The sequence below is a fragment of the Theropithecus gelada genome, chromosome 9, assembly GCF_003255815.1.
Source record: "Theropithecus gelada isolate Dixy chromosome 9, Tgel_1.0, whole genome shotgun sequence".
Classification (NCBI taxonomy): domain Eukaryota; kingdom Metazoa; phylum Chordata; class Mammalia; order Primates; family Cercopithecidae; genus Theropithecus; species Theropithecus gelada.
The window spans coordinates 36,689-43,641 of NC_037677.1; the positions used below are offsets into that span (position 1 = coordinate 36,689).

The following is a 6,953-nucleotide window of genomic DNA, read 5'->3' on the forward strand; positions in this document are numbered from 1 at the left end:
CCCTCCTCCCACCCCCCTCCTCCCACTTCCTCCTCCCACCCCCATCCTCCTCCCACCCCCCTCCTCCCATCCCCCTCCTCCCTCTCCCGTTCCTCCCACCCAGGGGGCATGAACCGCCAGCCCAGCAGGGAGAGGAGGGCCTGATGCAACCCCCAAGTTGCTCACTGGTTCCTGGGCTGTGGGAGCCCAACAAGGCCACAGAGGGGGAAGTGCAGAGCCCACTCCTCAGCTGTGGTGCCAGCATGAAATCTGCGGGGACCAGGGGACAAGGCAGAGCAGGAGCCCAGAGGCAGTGAGAGCCCCGAGGGCAGTGAGAGCCCCAAGGGCAGTGCACACACCACAGACCCTTCCCCACGGCCACAGGACAGACACGTTCGCAGAAGGAGGAGGTGAGGCACATGGTGGGTGCAGACAGCCGCAAACCAGAGGGGATAGAGATAAGTCATGAGAAATTTACATTTTTCCATCAACAGTGGAACTGGAGACATGAGAACAAAAAGAAATCAGTAATGGAGAATAAAGCTAGTTTTTCCCCATTTGAGACACAGCGTATAGATTGAAATACACTGAATATACAAAAAAGGCTCCAAGCACTGACAAGGCTCGCATACTGGCTGCCAACCCTCATGAAAGCCAACATCTCGGGCAGGCCAGAGCTCTGGGCAACCCCTGCCCCCCACGCCCTGCCGTGGTCTCTACACACACCTGGAAGTTCCCATTGTGCACACTGTAGAGGGGCTAGAAGAACACCACTGGAGAGGACACGTTCTGGTAGAAGGTTCTCTTCACCTGAGGCCAGCAGAGGCCAATCAGAGGCCTGTGGGGACCCAGGTGGCCTGAGGTGGCCTGAGGTCACTGCAGAGGCTGAGCTTCCTTCCATCAGCAGGAGGCCCGCCCACCTTGTCCCTGCCACTGCCTCTCTCCCGTCTCATCACATTCCAACCCACTCTCAGGGTAGGACCCAACTGGGCCTCCTTGCCTAACGGCCTCACAGAACTGATTTATACTGAGGCAGGCATCCTTTACAGCATGAGCGCCACTGGTGGATTCAGAATGGGGAGTTACCAGCCGGGTCCTCCGCCCACAGAGGGAGCCAGCACCTGCAGGAACCCCATCTTTGACGTCAGCAGGTCTGTGGCTCCCAACCTACCCAGTGTCTCCTTGAGCACCAGACTTGCTGCCAAAGATCCACTGACCCTCCCACAAGGATGTCACCTGGGGCTCCAACCCTACACGTGCAAATAGACCTCCCCAACCTCCCCGCAAGGGTGTCCCCCATTTCCCCACCTCAGGGGTCACCACACTCATATCTCATCCAGTCACATGTCCCCTCTATTTCTCCCGCTAAGACCCTGCAATTCCCTCCACTTTGCTCTATCTCCACTTCTTTCACTGGCTCATGCCAAATCATCTCCCTGTGGGCACCCTATTGGCCCCCATTTGTCCACAGCAGGTCCCCCATGTCCCCTTGTCCCAGCAATCCATTCCTCAAAACATAAACTAGGTCGTATCACACAGTTTCACACTTTCCTTTGCTCCAAGGAGAAGTCAAGCACCCTCCCGCTTAGCCGCACTGAGCACCCCTCTCCCCACATCCTCTTCCTCACATCCGCTGCCTGACATGGCCCCTGCACCCCCTCTTGTAACCTGATATGTGGTACACGAGGCATGACAGTTTATTGAAGAAGGGTCTTTGTCCATCTTGTTCTCTAAGGCATCTGCCAGGGTGAGAACAGGGTCCTGTGCACGCCAGATGCCTCAACTGTACTTTCATAGAACTTGTGAACAAAGGAACAAACCAAGCTCCTCCAGAGGCAGAAAACTAGGACCTCCGGCTCTTGATCTCAGTGACTCTGGGTCTGGTCGGGACCCAGCTGCCCTTGTCTTTGGCCTCTGCCACAGATCCCCCTTCCCTTCTCTCCCTGGCAACTTGAGAACCCTCTTCTGGCCCAGAGTGGAGACTTGAAAAGCCCACTCCATCCAGGACCAGACAGTGGAGAGAGGAGGGGAGGAACCAGACAAGGGTGGCCCTTGACTCCCCACCAACCACACACTCACACATGCACACAGTGACACATCTGCACACATACACTAGCATGTACACTCTTACCCACTCACACATGTACACACACACTCACATCAGCTACCTACCTGGGTGATGGCTTGAACAGGAGGTAGGTCAGGCCAGTCAGCAGGAGAAAGACAGACACAGCAACAAAGGTGTTGCCTGGCTGCCCCCAGGGTGGGATCAGAGGGCCTGTGGCCAGGAAGGGCCCAGGGGCTATGAGCAGCCTCAGTGCACACATGTGCACACATAAACACATACATGCACACTCACCACACTTACGTGCACACACACACAGAGACACAGGCACACTCACCCTACTCCCATACACACACACGAAGCACACACATGTTCATGTCAGCATGTGTGTTCACACACACACCTGGCTCCAGTTCCTCCCCTCCTCATCACTCCAAGTTGACATCTCCTTATTTAGAGTGGGGAGTCTGCCCTGGACTGCTGCTCCCAGGAGAGAGGACCCCAGGGGAAGCCAGTCAAAGTGTTACCTCCCAGGCCTCTTCCTGCCTCTTAAAGCCCAGCTCATAGCTGAGAAGTGTGGTCATCAGCTCCAAGGCAGGACTGATGCTTCAGGTCAAGATGCAGTGGCCAGAGCTGACATTGCTCTGCAAATCAGAGAGTGGGTCCAGCTTCACTGGAACAGAGTGAAGCTACCTAAGGCTGAAGCCTCATGGGTCTGGGTGTGTCAGTCAGCACACCCAAGACTGGGGATCTGAAAGATTCCCAAGGGGCATAGTCAAGACCCTCTCAGACCAGGCACCTCAGTGGGAGACTGGAACAGAAAAGCCCCAGGCGGGACAGGACAGCAATGACTTCCTCTGGCCTCTGCAGCTACACCACGTGGTTTCTAAATATTACTTTCCCTTTCCTTCACAGTCTGCGGCTGGAAGTTCTTCCCAGCATCTTACTGGAGTCCTTCCTGCTATGACTGAAGAACACTTCACATGACTCAAATGCCAGCCCCTGCCCCAACTAGCAGCCCTGCATCTTTATTTTCTGCCAAAACCCTGCCCCTGCAGTAACCACGTGGACCCTCCCCTCCCAGGGTCCAAGCCCCCAACCCTGGATCTCACTTGGCAGGGACTGAGAACACTCACTGGGCCACAGGGGTCATAGGTTGCAGGGCCCTGATCCCAGCCCCCAAGCAGCCAGGATGTTCTTAGCAAAGGGCCCTGCCCCAGGTCTATAGCTGATACTCACCGTGTCTCCAGGGCAGGCACTGCAGCTCCACCAGGCTGACCTGCTCCCTCCCAGACACGCAGTGGTGGAAAGTGATGATGAAATTGTTGGATAGCGGGAGCACTGCCTCGGGTGGCAGCACTACAGTGCACTCGCTGACCCACGATATGCACTTATGAGCCCTAAAGCTAGAAACGGCAAGTGTCAGCACCATGGGGCTGCTACACTGTCCTGGTGTAGCTGCTGCCATCCTGGGGACCTCACCCTCATCCCTGTCCAGGGGGGCATGGCCCTCCACCCTCACCTGGTGAAGAGGAGCCCGGGGCTGGAGCCCTGGCCCAGCTCTGGGACAGACCAGTGGCAATCGATCCTGGGAATGTTGTTGGTGAGGCAGGTGAAGTTTCCAGCCCTTGGCCCTGGAGACAGTGACGGTTGGGAGCCCACAATGAGTGCTTCAGGGCAGAGCTGAGTTGGAGGGTGCAGGGGGATCTGACACCCTAGCAGGGTAGTCAGCAGTGAACCATCCCAGAATCTGTGCAGGGAAGCACTGGGAGGCCTGGAAGTGGTGGGCTCTGACCCATGGTTCACAGGCAAGTCAGACCCAGAGAGGCATCAAGAGGGTGAAGGAAGGGAGACCAGGGTCAGTCCAGGGACTGAAGGTGGGGAGATAAAGGTAGGGAGAATAGAGACGGAGGTCCAGGCTCACCCCTAGAGGACATGCCCCAGCACACTTTGGGCCAAACCTTTCCCGAGGGGCTCAACGTCGGACAACCCAGTCCCCCAAACATGCCCTAGTTATCCACTCACCTCATACAGACACTAGTGCCCAACTCTCACCTCGTCCAACCCCTGAGACAGAGACTCCCGAGCGGACACAGGTGCAGACACAGGTGCAGGCCAGGAGCCAGGTGCCAGGTGTCGCCTCATGGTCCAGCCTGCAAGGGGCTGGGCTGAGGGCCTGTGCGAGCCATCCCTGGTGCTCCCCATGAATTTCTCCCCAGCAGGTTGCTCAGTGGGTCTCCATCTGCACTCACATGGTGTCCTGTGAAAGATGCTGGGCACCACTGCCCAGGCTTTACCGATAAGGAACTGAAGCTCAGAAAGGCCACTTGACCCAGCCAAAGACTCATGGCTGCAGGGTGTCAGATGCACCCTCAAACTTAGATCCTGCACTCTGACTCAGCTTGGTCTCCACGTCTGCCAAGAAGGCTCCTCTCTGGGATGGGCATCCTCTGCCAGCCCATCCCCCATCCCTGGGCCCAGGCCCCATCCTGCAGGGGAGTCGGGATTGGGGGAACCAGTCACTACCAACAACCACCACAGGTGCATTTTCTACTGTAATTCTCACAGCAGCTTCACGAGGGAGAAGCGCTGTCCCTGTTCACAGGCAAGGAGCTGAGTCCCAAGGAGGGAAGGAGGGGAAATGACTTGCCCAGGGTCACACAAAAAACTTCTATGCATGCTTTTTTTTTTTTTTAAGACGGAGTCTCCCTCTGTCGCCCAGGCTGGAGAGCAGTAGTGTGATGTTGGCTCACTGCAACCTCCGACTCCTGGGTTTAAGCGATTCTCCTGCCTCAGCCTCCTGAGTAGCTGGTATTACAGGCTCCCGCTGCCATACGCGTTAATTTTTTTGTATTTTTAGTGCAGACAGGGTTTCACTCTGTTGGCCAGGCTGGTCTCGAACTCCTAACCTCAAGTGATCCACCCGCCTTGGCCTCCCAAAGTGCTGGGATTACAGGCGTGAGCCACTGCTCCCAGCCTCTATGCATTTTCTCTCCCTTTTGTCTTCTTAAATAAAGACCCATCCCAGAGTTCTGCGCCAGGAAGGTGGACGAGAGTGGCAGTGGGGTATCCACGCAACAGATGGCACTTCCTGAACTCTGCTGCACGCCTGTTCCAAGGTACCTCCAAAGGAGAGCACCACCAGAAGGGCAAAGCCCTCCACACCGGAGTGTGAGGCCTGAGTCCCAGGACCCTGGAGGAGCCAGAGGTTGGCTGGAGATGAGGGGCTGCATGTCAGGAAGCTCTTGGGGGTGGGAAAGCTGCTGATGCCCTATCACCCCATTTGCAGCTCCAGTGGTACACCCATAGCCCATAGGCAGGAAGCAGGGCCAACCTGATTACACAAGACTGATTAGTTTTAAGGAGGAGAAAAAAACAGACATGCACACAGACTACAGCACGCACACCCTTAAGGAACCCACACACCCTCAACGGGCAGCAGGCAGTACTCTAACCCCACTCCACCCCACTCCCAGCAGCCTGTCCAGGTGCCCACAGGACAGTCCCCTGTTAAGACTGATGATCAGGAATCCTCACTCTTCCCTAGAATGGAGCGTGCAGCCTGGCCCCAACAGCCGCAGCATGAAACCCCGTGGCAAGTTCTCTGCAGCAGTGTCTGTCCCTTCTCGCAGCAGTTACTGGAAAGGTGGGAATGGGGAGGACAGTCAGCCTGCTCTTGGAATTTGTGAGAGCAGGGTTGGGGTGACCACCAGGACCTGGGGGAAGCACAGGCACAACAGCCACAGCTGAGAGCTGACCCAGGCCCCAGGATGGACGACCACTGCCCCAGCAGTGGAGAAACACCCACATGTGTGGAGAATCAGGCCAGGCCAGCCACAGGCTAACCCAGGAGCAGATGGCTCGAAAGCAGGGAATGGGGTGGCTCCAAGCTCAGCAGGCCTTGTTTCTAGACAGGGAGACGGGATGGTAGGGCAGGACCCACATGTGACACCTGAGAGCTACAAGGGAGGAGGCCAGGACACCCCCTGGGGAGCACTGGAGAGGTGGATACTGCGACAAGGCAGTATGGCCATCTGAGGGGAAAGTCTTTGCTTTTCCTTTGCACTGAAAACTTACATCTGTACCTGGTAAGCTGAGCAGGGCAGGGTTACCACCCTCCTACAGATGAGGAAACCGAGGCTCAGACACCTGGGACCTGCCCAATACCTGGCTCCTGACACCTCTGTTCTTGGCACATTCCCAGCAGCTTCTACACAAGCCTGGGAACTTCCTGAGGGCGGTGTCTGTGAGTCACCCCTCAGTGCATGCCCCAGCAGAAGGCACCTCAATATTTTATAAATGGGGTGGAGATGCAGGCAGAGCTGCCTTCCCCCATCCTCGACCACAGGGCCAGGCAGTCAGGGCAGGTGCACACACCCCTACCTGCAGGCTCCCTGCTCATGGATGTCACTAGGAGGCAGAGGTTGCAATGAGCCAAGATGGTGAGATGATGCCACTGCACTCAAGCCTGGGTGATGAGCAGGACCCCTGCCTCAAAAAAAAAGCCAACAGGTCTGGGCTAACCTTTAGTTTCTTCTTCCATGAAATGAGGGAATTGGACGAGACATCTTTTACAGGCATCTCTAAAAGATGACAACTGGGATAACTGGGAAAGACCTACACTCTAGGAATCTGCCTGCTTGTTTGTTAAGTGATCTCTGATGACCTGTAATTCATGATTAGAGTTGGATGTCATCATTAGTAAGCCCTTACCCAAACTGTTTTTTTTGTTTTTTTTTTTTAATTTTTTTTTTTTATTATTGTACTTTGAGTTCTAGGGTACATGTGCCCAAACTGTTATGTTATTAGTTTTGGATTTAGGAACTCTGGGAAATTCTGCTAACTACATTTCTCTGACTTTCTCACATGGATCTAATCCAAAATTATTTCATAATTCTAAAGAAAATGA

General features: G+C 55.4%; 1 pseudogene; it reads right to left on the reverse strand.

Annotated features, from left to right (window-relative positions):
• Nucleotides 1-5,358, reverse strand: part of LOC112631723 — a 6,716-nt pseudogene extending 1,358 nt beyond the window's left edge.
• Between the last annotated feature and the right edge of the window lie 1,595 nt (nt 5,359-6,953).